Source organism: Cygnus olor, chromosome 2 (assembly GCF_009769625.2).
Source record: "Cygnus olor isolate bCygOlo1 chromosome 2, bCygOlo1.pri.v2, whole genome shotgun sequence".
NCBI classification, from domain to species: domain Eukaryota; kingdom Metazoa; phylum Chordata; class Aves; order Anseriformes; family Anatidae; genus Cygnus; species Cygnus olor.
The window spans coordinates 121535133-121563113 of record NC_049170.1 but is presented as its reverse complement, the minus strand read 5'-3'; the positions used below and the strand labels follow the sequence as shown (position 1 = coordinate 121563113).

Genomic DNA, 27981 nt, shown 5'->3' with positions numbered 1-27981 from the left:
TTAATTCAAGCTTAAAAGAGAAAGGTGAGAACAATCTTAATTATGTATCATTTTGGCATAGCCATAAGAAAAATCCCTCATCAACAGAAGAATTTTCTTAAACAAAACTGAACCGTGTATACATATTTTCATTTGTTGCTGCCAAATGTGTGTATAGAAGTATCTAGGAACCCCTCACCATGTGCTTCAGCTGATCCATCTAGACAAAAAATAAAAAGAGAAGCTGTACACCATATGACTCCTTAACAGATACTTTAAAATTGTTCTTCAAATGAGTTTAAAATAGATTCAACATGAAATTGAATTTTTGCAAGTAGGTAAAATTTCATATAACTTTTTTAAGCTGTATAATTTTAATAGCTGTAGACAGTGGGCCAAAAAGAGCTTTAATGTAAAACACACTGAATTTAGTGAAAAGCTTCATTGAATTTACTGCCAATTTGCCCAGATGCCCCAGGATTCAGTTTTGCACACACACTTTCCTCCCATTGCTTCTCAAAGCTGTCAGATGTACATATTATAGAGGTTTTCAGAAGTCCAGGACTGGTACTACAAGTGAATTTAGTAGTCTTACATCAAAGAGTCCAAGGAGAAAAGCCACCCTGTAATTCTGTCAGAGGAAGTAAACAACAGATTGCTATTTTCACTGTCATCTTTGTAAAGGCCACTTTTTAGATTCTACAGATACTTTGTTCTGAATGGCACCCCTGAAATCTAATCTGAAGCCCAGACTCCCAAGTGAAAGTGAGTTAGAAGTAGATAAATGTGCCTTTTTTTGTTTCTTTTGCACTAGCACCATCAAACTTTTCAAGCAGGTAAGAATTATGGACATCTGACAATGATCATATTGACAGAAGACACTTATATAAAAACAAAAAATAAAAATCCTGTCTTAGTAAGTAACTTAGTAAATTTCCAGATCATAGCATCTCTAAATCCCAAATAAGTTGCCCATGTTTGTTCTTTACATTTGTTTCTAGCAATTGCTAGGAGGCAGTAATCCTGACAGGATGGTCCAGAGCCATCTCAGATTGTTTTAAACAGAAAGCAGTACGTGACTTAGCAGGACGGCCTTAATACCATGCCACAGCTATCCTTAAATTTGAAGTGTTATTTTCTTTTTTGATGCAAACATCCTCCACCACAGTGAAAAGCAAACAAAATATTGTTTCCCTGCTTCATTACTTTAGTAAGAAGGATTGACGATATGCTTAGCTGGCAGGAAAAAATAATTTATTTCTCTGTCACCTTATTTGTTCACCTGCTGCAAGGTAAATAGAAACTAAGTCACTTTTTATTTATTTAGCCTTTGCAAGACACCCGTACCGACATGGCTAGCATTATCTATTATATGCAACCACTCTATTATACTGATCACAGAAAACAAAAACAGTGTGAGATCATCTAAAACCAACTTCACTCTCAACAGTTAATATTTGTAGAAAACAACATTCTACCTTTTAGATTTTTGAACATAATGCTTTGATATTTTTCTACTCATCTTTTTTCCAATTTAAAATGTGTTTTGAAAATAACAGTAATTTAACTTATTTCATGTTCAAAATGTACTAGGAAAGTAAACGGTCCACATGTAGGAGTTCTCAGTGTCTCGGTTTTATCTGTTATCAAAGATCAATTACTATTATTAGTAAAATCTCTTTGTCAAAACAGTACAAAAAATGTAACTGATAAATATATTTGAAAAATGCAGTTACAAGCCAATTCCCATGTTAATTTCTCAGAGAAATTTCCCACTAGGGCGTGGCTGAAAGCAGAGAAAGTGAGTAGGGATTGTACAGAGATTACTATGTATTAGCGTAAAGCATCTCTTTTCCTGTGAAGTGAAGAATGGTATAAGCTCCACACTCAAAATGAGAGTATAAATTTGACTCAACAAAGCAGCCTGTCTGTAGGAGCTTGTTCCACTCTCATTTCATAGCACAAATAAAATGCTTTTTTATCCTTCCTTTGCAAATAGAGTCAAAGATTCTAAGTAAAGTAAAATCTTAAAACAAGGGGACAAGCAAAGAATTTATGTTTCAGGAGACTGCCTGATAGCTAAATGAGATGTAAGGTAAGAGGGTATTATGATAAGCAGATACACGGCCACATAAGTGAATGTAGTGAGGATTTGGGCTTTTTTTTTTCCTTTTATTTATTTATTATTTATTATTTATTTATTTATTTATTTTCTGTTTCCTCCTATTGGCTTCAGCAGATGCAGGACTGATCTCTTCGTTGTCACTTTGGTAACAATTGGCTTTGATAGTCAGTGGCCGCTGCATGGATGGACCTGCTGCCAGCCTAGTCTTCAGTGCAGCTGGGTTAGTGGGGTGTGCTTTTCCAGAAGTCTAAAACAAGAATTAAATTCATACCTTTCTTTGCCTGAACAAGAAGTTGTCACTGTCTCTACAGATTACAAGTATGGGCAACATTTCTCTGTCTGCCAGGTGAATTCTCGTATGTACCGCTACTTCTCTAACAGGAAATAAAGAGGTAGATTACTGCTGTAGTGTTTACATATTGAAATATTTCAATAATAATTGAATATTGAATAATTTCAATAATACATTAATACATTGGAAGTTTTGTCCTTTTTCTTACTTTCAAACTGGTCATAATTCTGTTTCTAATGACATTTTCTGAAACATGCAAAAATTTTCTCAGAACTTGAGCATCTTTTATTCCCCTTGAATACTTGGGTCCCTGTGCTAGAGCTAGTCTGTAGGTCCATCTCCCAAATGGTCGCTTATGTATACGTGTAAACAGAGTGGAGTACATTCAGATGGGGAAACGCAAACTATCAAGAGGGAAAATTCACGTTCAAGACTGTCATGTAAAGCAGGCAGGGGAATAACTGACCTTTGCGCTCTCTTACTTTATACACATCCACTGGCCAGTTGGGTGTTCTAAGGTTTGTTCATTTTTAACGAGAAGATCCTTCCTGAAACTGAAAAGGTTTTGTTGAAATTGGTACATTTCTGGGAAAAGAAAAGAAAAAAAGAAAAGAAAGAAAAACTTCCAATTTCAACCAATCTGTATTTTCACTGAGAGATTCTGACACAGTTCTTATGGTAAATAGATATTTTAAAAGTTTTGTTATGATTCAGTAGCACTATATTTATGTAGAGTACATTGTGTTGTGTTTACTTAAAGTCAGAAGATAGTAATGTATAGAACACATGTACAGTAGGAAGATTTTGTGTACATATTTGACATTAACCTGCTATGCTGTAAGTTTATGGAACACCAATGAAAAATATGAAAGATCATAACACTTAATTCTCAATGACATTATGCTAATACATCATATTTTTATATTTTATGAATACTTCTCGTTTCCAGTGTAACTCATCTTCACCTCCCAGCATTCTTTTTTCAAGACTGTTGTACACTCATTAGGGAATAGCAGATTTTCCTCACAATTCTGGGACCACAAATGCAAGATATCTTCCAAAGAAAACTCCACATCATACTAGGCCATACTTATGTGTACAGTGTGGATAGATTTCAGCATCCTCAGCTTCTACTAGTCACATTCACTTGAATTCTGACCTTTCTTATTTAGATGCACCTGACCAGGAGCCATGACTTTGGTCTCCACTTTAAAGCTAAACCAAAAATATAAAGAGCTGTCTCTGTCTCCAAAGTTTCTGTTAGATAAGTATTTAATCCTGTTCTCAACATTTTTCTTAGGCTCCTAAGACACAATGGGTTTTAATATACCGCAGTTTTGGACTTGCTGTGTTTTCAGCTCTTTGGGGCAATAGCAGAGTACAAAAGAAGAGAAATTAAAGAGCTAGACTAACATATTCTGGCAGGAGGTCTTTGCACAAGACACCAGGGATTTAAACTGAGAATTCAGTGTTTTCCTCACACTCATGCCTTTTATCCTTGTCAGCAGCTGAGGATCTGACTATCAGTCTCCAGAATTGTTCACTAAATGCTCTTGGAGAACATTTACAGCCAGACACCAATGAGCTGGGATAATAACACCAACAGCTGGGATAATAACATCTGGGAACCCACATTTTATCTTGGGATTGAAACAGGTGATAGTCACCTGCTGTTGTGTCATAAATTTCACTATATTGAGATGACCCATCCAGTAATCTGAGCAGAATTCAACTTTAGAAACCAATAGCACTGAACTGAAATTTATTTTCCCTGTTCAATGCATGCTGCTATTACCAAGTAATTCCCTATAGACTCATCCACACATCTTGCATTAATGTAAGTTCTAAGCCTCTTTGGTCATCTTATTTTTCCACATTTTTCTCATCTCCAGCATCTGGTTGGCCTGCAAGTGAAAGCCTGGGCAAAAACTACTGTCCCCTTTAAACAGTTCTTTAAATTTATGAAATATTTTAATATAAAGGATAGCTGCAACTTTGATCATAAGTTTGGATTTTCCGCCTTTTGTTTGTGTTTATGATGCTTACAGCTTCTTTTTGGGTATTTCAGTTGATTTTTGCCACCGTAGTTTATGATGTTCAGAGCTGATAAAACTCTGGAGAAAAGACTTACATAATTATGACTGTTTCTTCACAGTTTGGTGAAGAAAGCATAAAATTTTCTCACTTTTTAGATCTTGTTTTTCCTTTCCACCACTTCAATAGAGAAAATTTCTTGCTGTGACACACTTGATCTTCAAGATTTTGAAAGAGATTAGAAAAACTCATGGGGGTTAGAGCTACCGGAAGTTACTGCTGAAGGTATGTGAGCATACCAAGTGAAAGACCAAACTGTACTTCTACTGTTTGCTGTAATCTACTCTCACAACCCTTCATGGGTCATTTTCAGAGATAAAAGGAAGTGTGACCCAGTATAGTAATTCTTACTAACTATATTTAATCTCCAGAAATTTCTTTTCTGCATTTTGAAATTAACCAGCATACTTTCTGTCTTACTAATTAGGCCAACATTTCTAAAGGCATCAGTTTGCTTCATTTTCAGCTTTACGTGTGGAGAATTATCTAATGTAACCACTGCAGTACATTTAGCTGCCTGTTCCCTATCATTTCTTTCAAGTTATTTTGATAAATGGATGTACTGATGTTTGATAATCACAGAACGTGATTTTAGAGAACATCTTTGAGATACAGATCAGGAGTTTTCACATATGCTACAATTACAGAGAAAAACACTGTATGAAATCCATTCTCATTCTAGAGAATACAGGCCTCCAGGGACTGTGGACTACAAAAATGTAATGTTACACAGAAATACAAGTCATGAGCCCATCTTGTACCTGCCCCACTGTAGTAGACCACATCCTTTTAACTTGTGCAATACTTCATGGATTTTTCATTTACTAACAACAGCCAGCAATAGTGATTTCCATGCATTTCTATTTTTCTCCTCTAAATTTAAGGCAATTTTAAAACTGTATTGCTGCTGTCTTCCAGGTTCAGTAAGCCTAAGGGAAAATGATAATCTCATTGAAAAGTAAATAAATAAATAGAAAGATGCAATGTACTTTTCTACAGCATACAGTCATTCCTACGTCTTTTCTACTCATCTTCCCCCTTCAGGTTAGTCTTGCATTAGACTTGCTACATTCACTGGAGACTGGATTTTACTCAGATGTCTTTAAAGCATCTCTGTTTTCTCTCCTTTTCCAAAAAATCAGGTTTGTCACTAACTTTTTTGTCATGTGCCCCCTATTTTTAAAATCTATCAGTTTACTTCATATATCTTGTTAATATGACTAATAGTAAGCATATTCATATTTCAATGATTATTAATATTAATATTATTTTACCATCTCTATTGATCATTCTTTTTAACTTGTCATTCAAATCTACTATAATGAAATATGTGAACAGTGACTAAGAATGAGGCATTATGACGTGGTGTAGTCACTTATTTGTCTAGATGAAAAGGAATTGGAGGATATCTTGCATGTCTCTCCCATTTCGTTTGAGATAATGATGTTTGTTTGTTTGTTTTTTTTTTTTTAGCATAGGACCTTAAACTCCTTAGATGTCTGCTGATCCATTACTTTTGGAAACATTACCTAAGCGGTGTATGAAATCATATATTCATTTTTTACAGACACACTAGTGAGGGCAAAAATTGAAAGCAAACCTAACCCTAGTCAACAGTCAAATTTATCAGTGGAGTTTCCATCCTAAATACCAAAAATACCACGTTAAATATAGACACTGAAATATGGAAATATGTTGAAGATGCATATTATATTTGAAGTATTTAATTATTAACCTTGCCTGATATCCAGTACAGTCTTTAGAAAAGCTGTTTTGGACTCTACTCCATTGATTTTAATGGAAACCAAAGGCCTATTCTATAAAATACATATAGAAGGACATATACCCCAATGCAAGTGATTTGGCATACATCCATAAGTCTTGAAAGGAGAGGCACTTAGAAGTGTGAATGTGAATTGCTTTGCAATCTGCAGTGTGGTAATATAGCTGTCAACCATATTTCATGTTGTGCAGGACTATGGATAGAAAGCATCTCTGGAAAGACATGCATTTTAACTAGCAGAGACTGAATGATTGACATCCAAATACCCCCTCCCCCCCACCTTTATTTTTTTATCAGAGTCTAAAAAGTCATATTAAGAAGTGCAATAAAGACTACCTTTCATAGAATATGTTAAGCTTACCTAAAATATGGAGGAAAAAGGTTTTCTTCTATAGAGTTTGCACGCAATATTAAACATACAGAAAAGGAAGGAGATGGGGGGAGGGAGGGAGAGTAGAGGGGGAGAGAGACAGAGGGAGGAAGGGAGGGATGAAGGGGGTGGGGAGGGAGAGGGAGAGGGAGAGAGGGAAGGAGAGGGTGGGAGAGAGAGAGAACTCATTCAGCTTTCATTCAGCCAGAAATGAGAAAGTTGGTGGTTTTGGTTTGGAGGGTCTGTGAATCCTTACACAGTTTCAATTCCTTCTGAGTTTGCACCCTTGAGTTTTACTTTAGGTTATGGGGTAAATAAAATGACACTCAAAACAATACCTATCAAGTTACCAAGATGCTCCTTTCTTCAAGATGAAATCATTAAAAACCACAAAGTCTTGGCAGCATTTCTACCTGAATTATCTGTTTTCTAACATTCACTGGCTATTTACCTTCACTGAAAAGTTTACAAACTTCAGCAAACTTCATCTGAGTTATAGTTTTGTAGCAGATCATGAAGACATGAAAGTCACTAACTGCTTCTGCTTTCATTATGAAAGCTTCTCCGCCATTTATATGTGGCCACCCAGAAAAAAACAGTAGTGGCTGAATTCATGCATTGGAGTCACCTGGGATCCAAAAAAGATGAATTTGACTTCTGTAGCAGAAAAACATGATTTATGTTAAACTCTATTTTCTTGTTCAATTGGGTATCTCACTTTCAACTACTCTGATTTGCTACGTCTTCTGAGCAAGCCACCAGATTTCTCTATAGTGCAGTTTTTTCCTACTCTGTAATATCAGGATAATGTTACTCAGCTTTGTAAGGGTGCTTAGACAATTTAGGATGAATGACTAAAAACCAATTATTACTATTACATTCTAACAACTTCATGAGCCATATATAGAAAAAAAGGTGTAGCATTCACAAATTAGGCATTTTTAAATGAATCAGATTTTAAACATTCGGATTCTTGAGCAAGGGGTGGGTCTGAGTTATATACCTAGTAATACTGCATTCAAAACAATGTTGCTGCTCACTTGGAATTAATCTTTTAAAAAAAATCACCTTTAGAATTTTATAATCAGTTAAAATCAGTCCTATTGCAAATGTAATCCAAAGACCTTTTCTCAAGAAATCATTAAGAAGACATCCCTGCATGCTTGGTGTGCTGTAGCCTCTCTACATGCAGTATATTTCACTTTAGTTTAATATCTCCTGCCTTTCAGAAGATTATTAAAATTAAAAAAAAAAAAAAAAAAAAAAAAAGTTTAAAATTGTAAAGAAGAAAACCATGTGTTTGATAACAGATAAAACTAGGGTCAGTATCTGATGCACGGGCGTTTTCCCAGGCACAGGACATGTTTTCCCCAGGGGTCATTGGGTCCAGGCAAGCTGCATTCTTTCTGCCAGGCACTTTGTAATGTGCAATGAACAGTGTCATTTATTTTCATTTCCTCATACTTAATTGCATGCTTCTTGCTTCCAATATTAAGCCAGGAGGCAGGTGGTAGAAGCAGTAAACTAAAGTACTCCTAGCTGTCGGAGTTACAGACCATGCTACTCTCCTCTTGAAACAACCCAATTGTTTACAATTCAGCAGAAACTGCTGAACTGGAAAAATGCTTGCTTCCATAGCACATTCAATAGAGATTTTCCTTTTATTCTAAAAAATAATAATAATAATAATCTGATACTCTGGTATTCTATGCATATCAAACACAAACTAGTTACACTTATCAACATTTTATCACATTAATAGGAAGCAATATATTAAGCTATTTAAAAACTGAATGATCATGCCCAAATGTAGGAATAAGATGTTTATTAACTATGTAACATTCAAGTTTATCGCATTTGGAATTATATGAATTATTTCATTTATTGTGGAAGTTAACTTTTATTTAGTTTTCACTGATGATAAATAAAATAAAACTTTATTGAAGACCCCTTAAATAAAGAACTTAATTTCATCTTCATGGTGCACTCAGGCTGACTGGATAATTACTTCTGTTGTATTTTGCTGACGGGTATGTCACTTCTATAGACTAATCAGGATTTACTAGCATATTTAGATATAATGCAAAGTTCTCATGGATTGCACTTTACAAGTTTTTTTGTGTTTTTCTTGTGTTTTGTTTTTTTTTTTAATAGTAACATTGTTGTGCCACAGATCTGTGTTATTGCTGAAACAGATGGAAATCATACCATATTGATGCAGTTAAAAGAGAATGACAAATGGGAAAAAATTGAGTAACAGTTAATACATTCATGATCACAGTAACTTAAGAATAGGCTTACCTTATTTTACAAAAGTCCAGTCCAAATCTCTTGTGTCTAAAGAAAGAACACAGTTAAAGAAAAATAAATATTATATATATATATAAATATATATATATATAAATATATATATATGTAAAAGCAATTGGGCAAAAATGAAGTTGTAAATATTACCTTTCCCACTTCCAGGTCAACTTCAGGTGTTGAGGAATTCCTTACCTAAATTTAAATCTCTGTTCTTGTACGTGATGGTCTCCCACACTTTTCTCATTGCTGAATTTGTTTATTGTCTTAAGTAGTATTTTTCTCCTTAAAATTCTATGTACATCCAAAGAACCGTAATTAAACTAAATGTCCAATTGCCCTAACAAGGTAATGGAAAAAGGTTAAAATTTGGAAAACTACTTAACTGTCTAAACCTTCAAAGTTTGATTTCCATGTATAACTTAGTTTTTAATATATTAAATTCCACTTCTTTTTAGTAAAACTCAGATTTCCAGACCTAGTCTCAAAGGTACTCCGGAACCTCAGTAGATTTCAAAGTATTCACATAGTCTCATTAAAATAAGTGGAAATTACACATCTTTTAGCAATCCCCGTAGGTACTTTTCTCCATCCTTCAGCATTATAATCTTCTAATAAACGTGTTTTTCAAGGCCAGAGTTTTAATCCCATTAGAATACCTGGTTCTTAAGTGACAATCCAATTTGTTCTGTCTACCCTTACAGTCAGTGGGGAGGGACTGAGACAACCGGAGGTGGTGGGATCAGCCTAGAATTTGGTTTTGCATACCACTTTCCATACTCAACTGGAGGAAATTAGAGTAAATGACTCCTTTTTTCACCTCAGCTATGTCCTTAAAATTAGGTGAGCTGCATCAGATCTTAAAGACAAAAATAGTTTCTTTTAGAGGTCTTTTTAAAAGAAATTTAATGCCTTTTCTCCATCACTCTGCCCAATGTTTTTTGCTTTAGCTCCCAACCTTCCTCTCCTGATCTATTATTTCAGAACAGATTACATAGACTTCCTGAAGAACTAAGAATCCCAACTGAATGTAGGGAAGTATTTTAAATTCTGAAGAAGGAAGGATTTCAGATGTGCCGCTGCCCTCTGGATTCCCTACTGCTAAGTTCTGTGTAACACTACTTTTGAAACATTTTGAGTTACCAAAGTCCACACACCTACTGAAAAATGAGCATAAAGAACAGTTTCAGTCATTCCCCACTGCAGTAATGTACTGTATAATCACTTTTTGGATTAATATAACAGAATTTCTTTTTGGGGTGAGCCCAATTATTGGCATCCAACTTAGATACCAGTTTCTTAACAAGTCCTGGGGGAGATCTAGAGATGATGCATGGAAAGTCGGTGGATTTGTGAAAAATAAGAAAGGGTTTATCCAAAGTCCTTTAGCCTCTACAGTTAAGCCACATTAGCTTAAACAGAGAGAGATAGCTACCTTTTCCCAGGAGTTACAACATAAAGTCTACTTCTAAGCACTTTTTTCATGAACAAAAAAGGAATGAGTCTTTCCTCATTCATTTTTTTCCTCCCTAAGACAGTCAGATGCAGAAGTATTTTACTGCTCCTGACCTGCCAAAGTTCCCCCTAGGAGAGACGGAGAAAGCACGATGGTACCAATGTAGCTAACAACCTACAAGCAGAAAGAACCCAGAATTCATCACCTGATTAAACAAACAAGAAATTATGTTCATATATACTAAAACAACAACAACAATAAAAAAACGTCTTCAACAAAAATCTAATTGAACCCAAATGACAACTAAACCTCCCTCTTGGCAGAAGAAACGCCTTGTTACTCAGTTGTTAGCAGTCTCTTATCCCTGGATACCCAGGAAACCATTAGTTGGGATACTCCAGAGTGTGGAGTGCTAGAGGGCAAGATCTACACATGTATACTTGATAGACCAGTAAAGGCTACTGGTTTAGGTTATGTTGGTTAATTGCACAAAAGAATATCTATTTCATAAATTACAGTAGTGCTTGAATATGACCTAAGAATCCATGCTAGTCTGTATGATTAATAGTGCACGTCTTGTAATGTCCAAAAGAGACATGTCGCCAGTCTGCAGACAGGCATAACTCAGGATGAAGCTGCTCCTAGCCTTATCTTGTAGTTGATTTGGGGTACTATGAAATAAGGCAAGATAGATATTTTCAATATTAAGTATATAAGTCTGTCTGTAGAGTGTAGTTGGATGTGCTTTCAAAAATTAAAGGCCTTTCCCATTGGTCTCCACTATTCATATTTTTAAACTCCACCAAAAGTGTTGATTTTGCAGACTCAAGACCAAAGTTCTCAACTGGAAAAATAATACAATTTAGAAAAATGTTGATCCCCCCCAAGATATTTTACTGGACTTCACCCAATATGACTGCTAAACAGAGATCCCTACAGCATTAGCAAAGACAGACTGGTGTGCCCTAAACAGATTGCTATGGGCTAATAAAAAAATAATACCTTCTTAATAGCAAAATCCACTCCCTTATTCCTTCATGGACTCCCTTATTCCATGGTTTTTGACTTCCATTGTGATATTGCATTATGGAAGCATCCAGAGGTGTTAGAGGGTTGGCTGGAGCTATAAGTATCTTAAGCTTAAAAGAGACATCTAATATTTATATACTGAAATACCTTCTGTGTTGCCATTTGAAGCACATTCAGTGCATAATCTTGCAGATCACTCACTCACAGGTCATGTCTCTATATCTGTAAATTCCCAAACTGCAGTGTTTGTTTTTCATCTATCCAGATGAATACCCCAAAAAATATCACTTACCCTTTGACATGATAAATGACTCTGTGGGGATTTTATTGCTGAGATGCAATACTCTGGAGAGTCATGCAATCGTGCAATCCAATTAGTGTTTTAGATGGTACAACATCATTCAGTGAATGAATGGGTACAGCTACTTTACAAATAATATTGTCAGGACTCTTCCCTACCTTTTTCCTCTTCCCTAGATGGTGTCTACAGACATGGATGTGCACACATACACAGAAAATACACCATGTACTATCCTGGATAAGATCACTTCTCCTTAGAGAGACCATTGTTTTTGTTGAATTTCATTTATAGAGATTTTCCAAATTATAGATGAGGTCTTCACATGGAGCATGCACTGATGAGTACATGCTGAAAATGAAGAGCAAAATATTTGTTAGCCATTTCAGTTCCTATATTCCATTTCAATTTCATTTTTACAAAGGCATTTGAAAGCACTGGAGAATCGAGTTTCAATTCTTTTTTATTTATTTTTAATTTTTCATAATTATAAAATGCATACCCATATTCTTTGGGTAATGCAATTTAATCTACCTCAGAAGATGTGTTTGTTCTGCTTTTTTTTTCTATATAGTTGCTCACAGCTGAAATTTCTCAGTCATAAAGAAAACACATTTGCTACATTCCAAATGTCTACATAGGTGTGTATTTGGGAGATTTCCTTTTATTTAAAGTCACAAGGAAAAATATTGGCAGAATCTGCCATTCTTGAGCGAGTTCTCAATAAAAGTTAAGTAGGAAAAAAAATCCACGTACCTATTCTATTGAGCCCTAATTTGATCAACTCTAGTGTAATTCTGATATCTAATTTAACTATCATTTCTGCCCAGGGTTTTCCCTATCCCTCCATATGGAAGCTTGTACGAGTTCCAGGCAGCTTCATAACAGAGGTGGATGTTATCCTTAAATTTCTCACCCTTGACCCCCAGTAAATGGACTACAAATTAGATCAAGTAACTAGTCTTGCCAAAATATGATGCAGAACTCTACTTTTCAAGCTGTTCACCCATAAAAACAGAGTATGACTTCCTTGAGCTGCATTATCAGACCCACATGTTTTATAAACTGCAAAATGGCATATTTATTGTGTTTGGGGTACTTCATTCTTAGATTTGCTCATTCATTCATGTCTAACAGAAAAAAATAGGCCATTGCCTCCTCAATCAGGATTACCAATTCAAAAATAATTATATTGTAGCAAAGGCACAAAATTCTGATGCACCTTCCAAAAAGTTATCATGAAGTTGTCAATTTTCTTTTTACTTCGTTCTCTCTAAAACCTTTTTCAGTATTGCAAACTCACTTACTGGCAAAACATGGCTGAATGGAAGCAAGCACTTATAGTTTATCGGTACCTTTGCAGCTAAGTTATATTGAGGGAAATTGTGCTTATTGAAACACGTATATCGAACAAAATTTGGCTAAAGTATTTTTCTGTAATCTTGAAGTTACATAACTACAGGAGATAACATCAGTAAATGAAGGATATAATTGGCTAATTAAAACAAGGAACATTATTCTCTTTTCATTCCCATTTAGGCCTCTATTCTAAAAGCATTTAAGAATATCCTGCTCTGTAATGTGCCTATGTACTCCTTTGGGCATATGCCCAATGAAATGTTTAAGGATGTACTCAGACGTGTTTCAGTGATCTGCTGAAAACAGACTTTAGCCTAGAAGAACATGTAGGGAAAAGTATCCATCACCCTTTTGGTGAAGGATCATAAAAGAAAGCTTTTGAATTAAAAAAGAAGGGTAGATGCTCATGCCAGCCAGAAGGAAAAGCAGAAAACGTTTTCAAGTCTGACATAATCTACTTTTTCTATCACCAGGTCCAAAGCAGTAAGATAAAAGTAAGGTTTATTCACAGGATCAAACACAGGAATTCACTGCATTTGCTGCACAGTCTTCTCCAGAGCTCCTTTAAATCAATGGTTAAAACCTGCTTTATAAGCTAAGTGGACAGGAAAAGCTGTCATTACATGAGTTTGCATCACATCTAACCTCTACATAATTAAAACATTTTTTCATATTCACTTAGTTACTTAGAAGACATGGTCTGGTTAGTAAACTCATGATGCAGTTTAGACTATTTGTTCATTGTTTTCTTCTTTTCTTTCTTTTTTTTTTTTTTCACTGCCACAACACCATAGCAACCTAAACACCAAATATTTGTTTTCTTTCTCCAACACTGCAAGTTATTTTATGAAAATCTTTATTCAAATTGGGCAACGCATTGACTCATTCTATTTGTCTCTCTTGTATTTATCTCTAAGGCATCTATCACCATGGTGCCTAAATGCTGTGGTATCTTAGTGTTTGCCAGCTCTGTGCATCTTGAGAGTGGTATCATCATTTTCGTCCACTTTTACATAGCTTCTTTATACACACTGCAAGGAAGTATTATCTAAGACAGAACAGTCAAGGATTAAAAGCAAATAAATGTTTTCTATACTAATACACAAAAATCAGTAGTAAAATTGAAAGTCCCTACTGTTTTCTTTAGTCTTCATTTATTCTGAAAAATAGCTTCTACTGGTAGAATGCACTTTGTTGGTGAAGGCATCTTGATCTCAACTCCCCTGAACTCTACTTAAAGTCATTGGCATTCTACTTCCTAACCAGGTTGGATTACCACCTGCCCACGCAACACCAAGCTCTCCTTATGTGTTTTTTTTTTTTTTTCAGTACCTAATTCAATTTACTGCCTTCCTTAAGACTCATTCAGATTACATCTTCCCCCAAAACATAGTCATGACACTTCCAAACCAATGACTTCCGACAAATGACCTGTACTGTCATGAGAACAGTGTTGTGTAAGCAAGCCTGCAGAGTTTCCAAGCTGCTGCAGACTAGACTAGGGAGTAGTAACAGTGACAGTTGTAAAATACACCTGCTGCCGATGGTAAAAATAAGACTTTTTTTTTTCCCTCCTCCTTTAATAACAGACGAATGGAAAACACAGGAAGCTGTAAGTAAACTTTATACTTGAAAATACTAACTTGGCCCAAAACATTGTGATGGTGTATCTGGCTCACCTTCAAATTGAACGATTTTTCTCCCCAAATATTAAATGGAAAAAGTATTACAAGAAAGAAGTGAAATGGAAAATTGCTAAAGCTCAAGAACATAGCACACAGAAAGGCAGTATTTTTTTCTAACAGCTCTGAGAAGATATGAGAAAGAGAGAAGGGGTGTGGAGGGGGAGAGGGAGGGAGAGTCAAGACAAGTAAACATGAAGCAGACTGAAAACACAATGTGAAATAATTGATATTGTTATGGAAAGACTGAAAAAAAATTAAGTAGGAGCAAAATCTACAGAGGCACTTTCAATACCATAAATATCATCCTGTAGAGTAGATTTTCCATAAAACTCTTAAATGTAATTGGCCTTGTCATCATTTAGAAAGCTGGATTTTTTCCTAGTTCATCTTGCCATGGGCCAGACAGCTTCTCTTTTTTTTCCCCATGGCAAGTGTTTCCCTATGGGGTTTATCTTACCTACAATGCTACGCTCCAGTTAAAATATAACTCTTACCCAGTGTTTCCATTGAAAATCTGTTTCTAACCCATTGATAAAGCAGGTTTATTATTGGAAGGTAATCCCCTCCAAATACAGAAAAATGGGAAAATGTCACACTTTGCAGCTGTTACTGAGGATGGTAACAGAGTTCGACAGCTGTCATTTGGGGAAGTGAAAGTGCTTAATATATTAAATACATGAATAAAGCATATTTTGCCTTTCTTAATGGAACATATATAGTAAAACACTTCTCTAAATTTAGTATTCAGACTCTTCATTGATCAACATAATTTAAAGTTGTATCAACAATGAAATGCAACACATTTTTAGTACATCCAAAGCTATATAAAACTGAGGATTTCTATGTATATAGCACCTTACATCTTCAGAGTTTGAAAATAGCAACATCTCCATTCTCACCATCCCATTTCACTAATACAAACAACAAGACTCCTGAGACTGGATATATGTAGAAGAACAAGATAATTTAGACTTTTCAAAGTTCAGCAGACTTTAGAGAGATCTAAAATTTCCGTTTACTATATAGGAAATTTTCCCTAGATAAAAATTAGTTCCCTGTGAATTTCCCCTCTGTGGGGGTGGGCACAGGCATGAATTCTCTCCCCTTGAAGGAATTAAATAAGCATCACCATTTCTTTTCAGGATTACAAAATTGTTCACTGACTTTTTCATCCATTGTTTACAACCCTTGCCTCTCAAGACACTGAATAACAACATGTATCAGCTAGAAAGGACCTAGCCAAATCTGTCTATCCCATAACTGCTCTTTTTTTTTTCCTATATTTTAAAAGACTCATCAAAAAATTGGTACTTGTATTCCAGTATGGTCCGCTGTAATGATAGTTTAAAATCCTTCCATGCCATATAGATTAATACGGCTGTATATGTTATATTTCAATACACCTGTGAAATTATTTATTTTGACATACTTCTTGCAGCTGACCTAGTGAAGTTCAGGATTGCTACTATGGCCAGTTGCTATGACAGCTTAACCCTTTTGTACTGATAACACAGTGACTGGTGTTAAATTCCTGGACAAATTAAAAGAAGTCCATCCCCCTATATTTGAACCCTCGTCAAGTTGTTTTTTATAGCCATATAACAAGTCTACTCCTTATGTTACTGGGGCAGCTAAAGATCCACTTTTCATTCCCAGTGTTAAAGGAATTTTCATCCTTTTAGTTCTCATGGGAAATTGTGTTAAAATTCAAGAACCTGACCTTAGGTTGCATTGAATATTCCCATTGACTTTAGGCCATAAAAAAGGAAAACTGAGGAGAAGAGTTATATTCTGTCAGAAAGAATATGGCTCCAAACACTGGAATCATCCTGACAGCTCTATTTCAGAAGTTAGTCAAGGAGAAAAAAGGGGCCAGGCATCTTGAAAATCACACACACATAGCTCACACACATGTATACACACACAAACCATGGAGGAGAATAGAGGATAGAACCTGGAACTAAACCCTGCCAATTTATCAAGCGGCAGATGAATTATCCCCAAGAGCTTCGTAGAAGCATCAGCCACCCCATTTTAAGGTGAAATTTTATTTCAATCTCAGCTGCAGCATACTCTAGGATCCATCTGTTTCCTCCATTCACCCTCCCTTCTCCTTACAGTCCCCCTGCTCCCTTCCCAACTCACACACTGATATAACTCAGTGGAATCACTCCACCTCCAGAACGACAGGTTTCATGGGCCCTGCTGGCTAGGTAGGAATTGCAGAAAGAGGGATGGAAGGAATTTAGAAAGAAAAAAAAAAAAAAAGAAGGAAAAAAAAGAAGAAAAAAAAAGGAAAGTGGCAAATTCATTTCTATGAGTTTTCATCCCAGTGAAAGCTTAGAAACTGTACAGACCTTTTTGATAATTTTTAGTGCATTTAAACATATTTTCAACATCCTCCCCTCCAAAAATGTTTTAGAGAAAGGTAGCGACCAACGAGTACTGCCGTACTGCCTAGGTCTGTGTGATCTGGCTGGCTGTTACCATTGTTTTCACTCAATATCCACTCTTGTTTATTTTTCCTGTATAATGGCTCTGCTTCAAGTCCTTAATATATTACACAGAAAGAAAGTCTTAAAAAAAAAAATGCATCAGAATTTTCTGGTGTTTGACCTTTCTTAACACCAGAAACCTGTTTCACCTCTCAGTTTAACAAGAGGACTCCTTGCTGCAGTTTCTTTATTGGCTTAGGCTAACCTAAGTCTTCAAACCTTGGTAAACACTCTTCTCTTGTTTCACCACCAGTTCTCATGCAGCCAGAGAGTTAGCCAGATCGAAACAAAACAAAACAAAACAAAACAAACAAACAAATCCACCTGAGATCTGAGCCATGCACTAATTTTCAGACTGCTCCCTGACAGAGCTGACCATGCAGCCATGAGCATCCTCACCCTCCCCAGGGAGGCAGCAGGAGGATGCAGCTGCAGGAGGGAGGGAAGGAGAGCAGTACCACCATTTTCAGTGGCAGCACAGATTTAAATTTACTGAAGCTAACTGCAAAACTACACTTTTGTTATGCTAGAAACAAAAACTCCCCAATGAATCAAACTGTATGAAAGAAAAAAAGCAGATCTGGACAGTTGATTTTGAGTGTTCAAGAAAGACAGATACAGAGATTCTCCTGAATCAGAAACACCAGATGGCACAGAGTTTCCACAGAAGAACTAGTAATAATACCGTACACCTGAATGCTGTGTCCACACTAACTCCTGACTTACAAACACTGCTAATATTTAAGGCAGTATATCCCTCCATTTGTTTGTTATAAATTGTGCATCTCCACGGATTTCTTCCCGTTAGGTTAAAGGGGGAATTTGCCTGGCCTTTTTGGGTGTGCCTGAAGAGCACTTTGGGAAGCCACTGGAAGAAGCACTGTATTGCAAATGCACTGTGGCCCAACTTTCAGCAACACGGATCACGTTAATAGTGATATTAATTTTATTGATATTGGTAGTTTATACCTTTTGATGGCCAGTCCAATCAAGTTGACTGTGCTTTAATGTTTTTGTCTGAGAGTTAGGAAACAGCTTGTATTAAAATTTGAATAACCTTTGCAGCAGAATCAAAGCTAAGAGATGCCTTAGTGTCTATGACAGGCAAAAGGCTTGGGAAACCAAGCAAATACATGCCTACAGGCCCAGCCTGAAACAGCAATTTTGTTATTTTAAGTCATGCCAGTCGGCCAGCCTGCTTTGCGTCAGAAGGAAAATAGCTAACTGCCTCTGTGCAATCCCACTCACCGAGAACACCTCAGTCTGATGCAAAGTTATCCAGAGAATGTGAAATACTACATAAATATTTCAGTTTTCAATAGTTGACAACAGAACATTAAATATTCTATTTATATTTCTGCTATGATACTTCAGAAGGTCTTATCCTGGAACACTTAGGTGTGCTGACTAATTACGGGAGTATTGTTCATTTTGTGGCCTTAGTGCTCTAAGAGTAGGTTCACAAAGTTAGTCCTTTATGTGTGACACACATCTGAAAGAGAAAAACAAAAAGGCACAGAAGCCTAGAGATTTGATTTGTTATCTCCAAAATATTTAGTTGCTATTATTCCCATAAATATGCGATATGCTAGAATATTATTTTATTTGAGGGAAAATGTTGGGTTAAACATTAGCACAAATTCCATGTGATTGCAAGCAGTCTCAGGAGTTTTAAAAGCTAAACTTTCACTGGTTATTTGCAGTTCCTTTTATAAATTTTGGGCACAGAATCAAACTTTAACATTTTACATAGAAAGACAGAATCTTTCTGAAAGATCTTTTACAAATCAGCAAGACTGGAAATAATGTGATAGAAGACTTACCGTGTATGTTTTTTCAGCCATTTCACAGAAACTCATTTTGGCTTTCTCTGAGGTAAAGATAAACCACAGCCAAGAGACAGTTATTAAATCTTCTTTATATATTCTGTATGAAATATATTAAACTACAAAAATGCTATATTCAAATAAGGTTAAGGGTCTGACTTAAACCCACACAGACATGAAAATTCAGAAATATTGTGCCTCCCCACCCTTTCCTCAGTGTCACCAGGCATTGTAGCACAAATAAGCTGTGCTCAGATTCCTTAAACCTCTTCCTTACAGTACGTTTCTTTTTACTGGCACTTTCTACTTTTAGGTTCTCTCAGTTTGCATCTCTCTCTGCCCCAGACTGATTTTTTCAAATATAATTTCATTTTTTTAAACTTGTAGAAACATAAAATTGAGAAAAAATAAACCAAAAGTATAAAATTGTTAGCCTCTGCAACTGGCTAACATTTCTTTTTACACATAATTGACAAATCCCATACTAATGAGAGACAGGCAGGCAGATGTAGAACATGCATGACTCTCACCAAGTGTAAACACATGCTTCAGCTCTCTGTCCCCCCTGCTGAAGTGCTAGCTACACATATGTAAATACTCATTACATATTTCTCCAGCAGACTAAAAAGGAACCTTGGAGTTAACACTGAACTACGATTTTGTGTGACAAAACATTGGACCTTCTTCCATGGACCTTTTTCCCCTTTTCCTGAATACAACAGCGACCAGTGCAGGCCACACTTTATTCAAAAGAAAGACACTTGCAGACCATTCTTCCCGAGGGGCTCAGCTTTGAAACCACCTCCTTACCCTCCGGTACAATAGATTGGGCCTGCTGACCTCTTGGGCAAATTGCAAATTGTGTCTTCTCAAGATAACTTCAAAGCAGGAAAATTCCGCTTTGGGGAGGAGGAATGGTATCTTAGGAGGATGGGTATTTTTTTGTGTTTTACAGCTGTGAACTACTCTGAGTTTCTCCTTGTTCTTTTCTATTTCTAGTTATCCTTTGTTTCTATTTAATCATCACTAAGGCATTATGTAGTAAGGTAACTGTTGTCTCCATGGGGCTCTTATAAATCTACATGCATTCAACAACTAGTCAGAAACTTGATAGTTTCAAATATGGCTTGGGGCTTCCCCTCCACATGCTTCATAGCATCTGATTAATGCGCATGTTCGACTGCTGTACTTAAGCATGCTACTGAAGCAGCAGTTTTTAAAGATGAACAATCAAAACCGACTATTCATTCCCTTCCACTGGTACTGCTGTAACCTGCTAAAAACAGACCAAGGGACATTCCAGCAAGAAAACAGTGTTGATTACGCTCTGATAACCAGCATAAAGGCAGATGATTTGGAGAACATCCACAAACATTAATCTTTGAAGCACGACTGCGGTAAAAAGAAAAGTAAAACATACAAAATCCTCAAACAAATCAACAAGAAAATAGTGTAAGACTTTAAAATAACAGCCACTATGTATTAACGAGACACAGGAATTCAGATATTAATGGAAATGGAGATTTTCCTTAAATAGAACATGTCCCTATAATTTCTGATAAAGAATAAGAAAAGCAGATAGTAGCAGCCTTGATCCAGAAAAGGTATTTTTACCTTATACAGCATAAAAGACAGACATTCAGGAATAGCTCATCCATGAGAAATGGTGATCTCCTATTGCTGCCAAGGTCAGTCAGACCTGTTGTGATATGTTCTGTAAATGCTGACTCTATCACTTACAGTTTTCCAAGGACTTCTTTAACATCTACAGATTTTTTATTTTTATTGTGGAACAAAGCTGTGACATGAAACTGTCAAACTAGAAAGACCAGAAAAGGATGATAGGTTTTTATTACAGTTGAGGGTGACAGCTCCATTGAGAAAACAAAACAAAACAAACAAAACATGCAGTTAGAAGAAAAGTGGTCTGAAGTTCCTGGAGATCCAGCACGAAAATGTAGAAATCTCAGCAAAGAAAGGAATTTTGTTCTTAAGCCAGCAGTCCCAACAGTTTATCGCACCCCTTAAAAACTGATGGCTTATACATGTGGATGATGTATCTGTATCAGTGTATCAAATGCGAATGGGACTGGATTTATTTGCTACAACAGGAAGCTCTAATGGAAACTCCCCACATAGTCTTACTATGCCTCAGTCCTGACCTTCTGCACTTCAACTGCCAACTGTGCCCCCTTGTGTGGTACTTTTCTGATGCTAACCGTAAGTCCCTAGGGTACTAGGTTAAATTCAAACAAGACATTTTGCTTTTTACTTTCTCTAGTTCAAAAATAAAATGACCAAAAGCCAAAAGCCAACCAAAAAGGGTAAGTTTCTAGCCCTAAAAATTAAATTTTTACTCTGTGAACTCCTTGCTATGGTTATATGTAATCATTGAGAAAAGAGCCTGGATCTCTCTCTATTAGCATCTATAATTCTGGGCAAAACAAAAAGCACATAAAAGAAAGTATGTAGCCTACTTTTTGTACAATTGGGTGGGAGTCTCCTGTTTTAAGACCCTCCATACTTGGAGCTTTACAAAACACCCAAGGTGTTGCTCCACAGACATTGTAAATACAAAGGAGGAATAAAACCATTCTCTAGCAAATGACATCTTTGCCAGATGAGAAAGCAGGGCATAGAAAAAAAAAAAAAAAAAAAGAAAAAAAAAGAGGTTTTAAGTAAGTCTGTAAAGATCTCCTCATGCCACAAGAGCTCATGCAGTGGAATTTCATCTCTATTTGGGACTTTCAAAAAGAAAAATGATGACATCATTGATCTGAACTGAAAAATGATTAATCATTTGCTTGCATTCTGTCTTGAGAATTCCTTTTTCAATGCTATGGAAAATCTGGTGATCAGACTAGTCCTCATGTTGTCCCCTGTCTGTGGTGACCAGCCCTCTATTCTGTCTTTATTTTCTCATGACCAGTCAGCTGACATATTCAGCTGATAATATGCAAATATTTTATATATTTGCAAATACAGACAGGCACTTATAATGGTATCAAACATTTGTACAGATCTGTTCTCAAGACATCTGCAATCTATATGATGCATTCCCGAAATAACATCTACATAACTTCCATGGATCCTTGCTTTTGGGGCGAAAAAACAACAATAATCAAAACAAAACAAAACAAACAAAAAACCCCTTTAGACACACTTTTTAATTTGCAAAATAAATTTCTGAAAACACAATTTTCCTTTGAAAAAATTCTGAATTTCTGAAACCCCAGAACAGTCCTCCTATACACTTCAGATAAAAATAGCATGAAACCAAAAATTCCTGATCTCTTATACTTTGAGATGTTTCATGATTGATTTAAAAAGATAAGTGGAAGAGTGGAAAATTGGCAACCTTAACACTTGGGTGTATCTTTCAATTGAGAACTAGCATACTGTGATGTATTTTTGAGCCTTCCTGAATATCACGTGGACAGTGTATCTCATATAAAATCATTTGATATGGTGGGATATATAGGAAGGGAGAAAAAGGAACGTCATGTTTCCCTTCGTTTCTCTGACCATGAGAAATAATTTGATTCTAAGGCCCAGTGAAATATTTTCTTTCAGGTTTGGCCTACTGTTTGTATGCCTGCAGGCGACATTAAATTTGGTAACTTGAATTGAACCAGCTGGCAGTGTCTTTGAAGCATATGGGAATGGATCGAAGCTGCAAATATGCAAGGTGAATTTTACATTTTTATATTTCCTGCAAGGTTATTTAAGATCTAAATTCTGTGAGGTGTTGTGTGCTTAATTCCTACTGTAGGCAATGGCAGATGAGTGTGCTAAGAACCTTTTGTAAGATGCAAAGCACAGTTCAGGTTCAGCCCACGTATCTATTCCTCTATCTGTTAAATTGGCTATGTACCATTTGTTTGGAATGAGAAGACATCCCAATACTTAGGCTTTCTCTTTACTTTGTAACAAAGGGAAGTCAGGGACTTTCCTTAACTATTTAGAAGTGATCTTTACTTCCTTATGGAGATGAGAACAATTTATTTCCATGGAAGTGTGATAATACAGGGCTGGTCATTTCCACCACAAATGAATTAAACAAGACAGGAGCAGTGGATAAAATAATAAAATAGCTGCCTCTTTCATTACCTGTTTGACAATACTTGATTTGACAGACTATTAGGTAGCATTGCAAATTGTTTAAATACTCTGAAACATATATCACTGCCATAATGCTTTGATACCATATTGTACGTTTCTGTTTAAATACACTGATTTATGCTCGCTTATGAGGGCATACCCAGAATGTCAACAACATTTTAAATGAATCAATTTCTTAAAGGATTTGAGTTCATGCTGATGAAAAGGCCAGATTAATTAATTTGTTTTAAATATTCTGTAATCTTAATATCATTATCTTTTGCATCTTCCCAGATCCAAGTGTCATACTCAGTTTAAGGACATGACACAGGACATCCACACAAAAGAGACAGACTCTTCATCCTATTATTATTTAATTAACTACTCTCTAGAAATTGATGAGCATTGAGCTTTGTTCTGAAAGGTAAATAGTCCTGTGTGTCAGAAAGCAAAGCAAAAATTTCAGCAGGAGAGTTTTCCTTGGCAAAATCTCACGTCTCCCCTTTTAGCTTATCTGGACCTCCTGGTTCCCAAAGTACAGCCCACAAAACAAGAAGCAAGAAGATTTTCCAATCCAGGTGTTCTGAAGTATGTAGGTGAAAACTTTTCTTTAAAAAAGACCCAACCTTATGAGAAAGGTGTTGTGGTGCCCATGTAATAATAAATAAATAAATAATAAATAAATAATATGCTATCATTACAGTCTCACATCTTCTTCTTCCTAGGAAAATCAAGATATCTTATCTTAATAGATGATCAGACACCTTGACTGGAAATCCCAAATAAAATTGGATATCGATGTTTAAAACAAAAACATGCTGGGCTACATTCTCATTTAAAGTAAAATAATTTTACCTCTTTTTGGCTGACAACATTATTTATGCCTACTGATGGCCCTCAATATACTAGACTGAATGCCTGGATGAGACATTTGGGAAGATAAGACGCCATATCATCTTGGACATACTGACTTGCTCCTCTCCCTTCTAACAGTCCAACCATTGCAGCACCTCCATGAGAACATGTGAGTGGCTGAACTGGTTCAGCACAAGGGCCTGCCAGGCCACCACTCTCTTCCAACAGGCATTAAAGCCTCATCTGAGGACAAGTGTGTATGACACCCCACCTCCCCTTGCCCGGTTTTCCCCCAGGCTTCTAACTGCTGCTACTTTCAACTCAGAAGAGTTTCTGATCCATTGGTCTGTTAATGACCTCCCAGGTTCCTTTGAAACACTTGTCCAGTCTGCTACGTAAGCTTCTTGCATCCACAGCAACTCTTTGGCAAGGAATCTGAGTTCTCCATTGCATGGAGAAAATTCATACTACGTAGTCTCACTCCAGCAGACAGCATTTAAAAGAATAACAACTTCTTTAGTATCAGCAGTTACAGATCGTGTTTCTCAAGGCATTTGTTCCTATTTATATAGGAAAAGCAATGACACTCTGCTAATACACTAGTGTAGGAACCTCTTTCAAGATTATTTTGGAGACGCTTGAATGTTAATGGCTGTAAAAACTCTCAGTGCCCTTCTTAACAAATAGTCTTTCATTTTGAGCTTCTACAATCAGATTCATGTTCTTTAATCTGTTGCTTTTATTTATTTATTTAATTATTTTTCTAGAAAATGCACCTACATGAGCTGAAGTGGCTGTGTTTGGTATACTATTGACTTACCCTGGAAAGGGCCTTGCTTTCTCAGTCCACAGAGGAAAAAACCTTACAACAGTATTAACATTTTCAGTTCCAGTCTCCACAAATGCATTATCCTAAAGCTCCCAGTGAATACGTCCCCTACAAAACAAAGAACACTTAAGAGATTAATATATATATAGCTTTTTAATTTTTACAAACTGTACAGATATCTGCCACAAATCTCAGGTGTTTTTACCATCTCAGTGATTAAATCAGCTCTGTAAGTAGCAGCAAAAATTTTATAACCTCTCAGGGTCTGCATCATTAAGTACCGAAAATAACTTGAAGTGCTGTGCAAAGCAAATGGTACAGTTGTAAACTCCTACAGACTCCTAGGAACTTGCGTCTTTCTTAAGGCAATCATCAGTAATATTTCATATAAATACAAAGCCAAATCTGTAGTTTCTGCCATCATATGCTTAATCATTCCACTACTGACATCTCCAGCTCTGCATTAGGATGTGTTAGGCACCTGAATATACCAGTCACTCAGACCAGCTTTTCTAGAATCAGTATCTCTATCATCTTTCTCCAAAACAGGCTGAAAAATAATCCATGGCCCATGAATAACAAGTTTCTCAACAGCAGCTTTTCAATACAGAGCTGCAATCTGTCTCCCATTCATTTTGTCAAATTATGGTCCACATATCAGCCACTAGCAGTAGTGATATATCTGTCAAGCGTCGAGTACATTTCTTGCAAAGGAAATTCTTTTTTAGGATTTTTAACTTTCAAAATGTCTAATCCCAAACATGCAAAATAATGAGTCAGACTCCAAAAATCATGAGATTTTTTTTTAAAATATGTTAATTTCTTTTCCTTTGCTTTCTGGAGCTTTTTTCTGGGTCATGTTTTCAAGCTTTTCTCCTAAGCCATGAAGATTTCAAATGTTATTAAAAAAAAAAAAAAAAAGAGACAGAGATTCTTCTGTAATTGTATGTTTATAGTAAATATTTATTTTTACCACTTAGTTTGTGTTGAAGTGACAACTCAAAATCTTCTGAGATATTTCTGATCAAATAATCCTGAGAAAATAACATTTGTTCTAACCAGTCTCCTCTAGTTTTCCTTACATTACTTGTGTATTTTTTTCCAGATAATTAAGCTTTACTGAAAGCAGGTTGTTAGACACGAAGGAAAACCATGACTTGACACTATCTTGAAGGACTCTTTACAATATCAGAGTATTTGAGGTAGTGATTATAGAGCCTCGCACAGTGATTCTCCAACCTGAAATGTGTGATTTGCTCCCCTTAATACTGAGTCCCCTTGAAATCTTTATTTTGGATTTGTTTTGCTGTGTTTATAAGACACTTCTGTTTGAAAATGTTCATTAAAAATCTTAATAAAAGTTCTTCAGATTGCAACTTTTTTTGGTGTGTGTGTGTGATGGAAACATACACGACTTCTTAATAAATGTAAATGTTCTTGCTAATTGCAATCACCTCAGCCTATTTGTGCGCCACTCACTAATTTGTTTTTATTTAAAGAAGAAAGACATTCTTTTTGTGATACAATTCCTCTGTATGGCATTATCTAAGCTGACTACAGTGTCTTTCCTGTATCTTTTCTCTTCCATCCCTTCTGTCCTGATTAAAACTACCAGGGACTCTGCAGGAAACCCAGTGGGATTGCTCATCATGTCTTGAAGTCACTGTTTCTTTCATTGTTTTTGTCTGTTAAACCTTCTTTCGCTAGTCAATCCCTCTCCCTCACGTCAGTGGGTTCCCAACTTTCCTTTGTTAGCACCCTTGTTTGCAGCTAGTTTTGCTCCTCTTCTTTTTCACTGCCCCATTTTGTCCCTCTTCCTTCCTCCCCTATATACGCCCACCTCCTGAAGCTTCCCTCTTCCAGACTTCAGTGAGAAATAACGTGCCTGGTGTTAGCTGCCCACAGCCCAGCGAGGCCCAAGCCCTACACAGTCATGAGACAGACCCCTGTTCAAGAGGCATGTCAGGGATGGTTTTTATTTTTCACTTGGACCCTGGTTTCTGAGGTGTGCATGTGGATCCCTGTTCATTTCACCACAGCCTCTGGGCGATGGCTTTACTCTGCTGGAACACAAGGCGAACGGCTCACCCAACCTCTCAGGCCCGCTCGCTGGTGGACCCCAGTCAACCAGGACGACTGATGGGTGCAACCTGCACAAAACGGCTTTGGAGAGAGTCCAGGAGCTGCGGAGGTGGGCCGGGGGCTCTCACATAGGCTGCCCCAAGGCCCTGCCCGCGGCCACTGGGGAATCCCGTGGCCGGCCCACCGTGCCCTACCGCCTCCCCACGACCCACAGCCGCCGGGCTCGGGCCGGGCCGGGCAACCACGGCCTGAGCGCAGGGGGTGCCATAGTAACCGGCGGGGGGCCGGGCGGCGCCGGGGGGCCGGGCGGGGAAGGCGGGGACGGCGGCGGGATGTCGGGCGCGGCAGCGCCCCCTCTCCGCGGCTCCCAGCCCCGTCCCCCGGCGGCCGCAAATGGCTCTTCCCTCGCCAGTCCCTTTGTGTGAAGCACGCTCGGAGCAGCGACTCCGCCGCCGCCGCCGCCCGCCGAGCCGTGCCGTGCCGTGCCGAGCGGAGCCGTGCCGAGGCGAAGGGAGAGAGCCGGGCGGCGCGGGGCGGCCATTCCACCCCCACGGGGCTGCACTGGGGGCCCGGCCGCCGCCTCCCCCGGCCCCTGCTCCTTACGGCGGAAGGCAACCGAAACACACCGCCGGCAAACGAAACAAATAAATAAATAACAACAATAAAAAAATAATAAAAAAAAAAGAGAAAGAAAAAAAAAAGAACGGGAAAAGAACAGAGGGAGCGAGCGAGCGAGCAGGAGGGAGGGAGGGAGAAGCGAACCAACTCCGAGACTCCCATAAAGAGCGGCACACACGGAGCTAGCGCCCCGGTGTCGATGCGTGGGGGAAACAATAAGTACTCGAAGTTACCTGCCCTGCCGTAGAAGAAGGAGGGTTTGTTGATTCTCTTGCAGACATCTGCAGACCGGTGCTTTTTTGGAAGAGTTTTTTTTTTTTTTTTTTCTTTACAAACCACAAACGGATGTGAGGCAGGGAAGGTGTTTCTTTGACTACTGAAGTCAGGCACCTCTTTTTTTT

At 37.2% G+C, this 27981-nt stretch overlaps 1 long non-coding RNA gene across 2 annotated transcripts; it reads right to left on the bottom strand.

Moving 5' to 3' along the window:
• LOC121064345 lies at positions 1–27884 on the bottom strand. 2 transcript variants are annotated; one of them, XR_005816468.1, is made up of 5 exons: positions 27814–27884; positions 24872–24988; positions 8945–8980; positions 2863–2981; positions 1–199 (listed from the first exon to the last, which is right to left on the bottom strand). It is a non-coding gene; the product is annotated as an uncharacterized LOC121064345 (long non-coding RNA). The 2 variants fall into 2 exon arrangements; XR_005816467.1 differs by lacking the exon at positions 1–199 and adding an exon at positions 2152–2351.
• Positions 27885–27981: the final 97 nt, after the last annotated feature.